The sequence below is a fragment of the Benincasa hispida genome, unplaced genomic scaffold (genome assembly GCF_027475165.1).
Source record: "Benincasa hispida cultivar pf3 unplaced genomic scaffold, pf3_genome.v1.1 HicScf1063, whole genome shotgun sequence".
Taxonomy (NCBI): Eukaryota; Viridiplantae; Streptophyta; class Magnoliopsida; order Cucurbitales; family Cucurbitaceae; genus Benincasa; species Benincasa hispida.
In genome coordinates, this window is record NW_028325371.1 from 15,233 (window position 1) to 15,936 (window position 704).

The window sequence follows — 704 nt, forward strand, 5'->3', positions numbered from 1 at the left end:
GTAATAACACCATTACTTGCGTCGTTATCCTTGATTCTCAGTCTCTAATCGCTCTCCCTCCAATCTTCGTGGTTCTTAGAGATGCGATCCAAGATATTCTTAGCCTTGTCATACATTTTGTCAAGAAGACCACCAGCAGCTGCCGCATTGGTAGCGGTCTACGAAGTAGGATTTAAACCACGATAAAAGATTTCCATTTGAAGGCAGTCTGACAAACCATTGTGTGGACAGTCCCAGACCAACCTTTTAAACCTCACCCAGGCATCATTGAGTGATTCGTCCATGTCTTGTTCAAAATTTGTTATGAGTTTCCTTTGTCTAGCGTTCTCAGTAGGCGGAAAATTTTCTTCATAAATTTCTCTACGACCTGTTCCTATGAAGTCTCCCGGCTTGAGAGAATATGCCCATTTTCTTGCCTGATCACAAAGATAAAATGGGAACAAAGTTAGTTGAACTTTTTCGGCAGAGACATTTGAGAACACAAAAGTAATGCAAATTTCAATAAAGCTTCAGAGGTGGCCTTATAGGTCCTCGCCACGCCGTCCTCCGAATTGTCCTGCAGTCTAGATCATCTGCAGCATCATTGGTCTCATTTCGAATCTTCTTTCACCAAGGGAAGGCCTTATGATTCCTAGAGAGAAATCATAGAGGTTTGGTGATGCATAGTCCCTAATGGGTCTATTGCAATCGTTAGCCAGAAGGAT

General features: G+C 42.5%; 1 non-coding gene across 1 annotated transcript; it reads left to right on the plus strand.

Annotated features, from left to right (window-relative positions):
* Positions 1-213: 213 nt before the first annotated feature.
* Positions 214-320, plus strand: LOC120074812 (small nucleolar RNA R71). Its single transcript, XR_005481093.1, has one exon. It is a non-coding gene; the product is annotated as a small nucleolar RNA R71 (small nucleolar RNA).
* Positions 321-704: the final 384 nt, after the last annotated feature.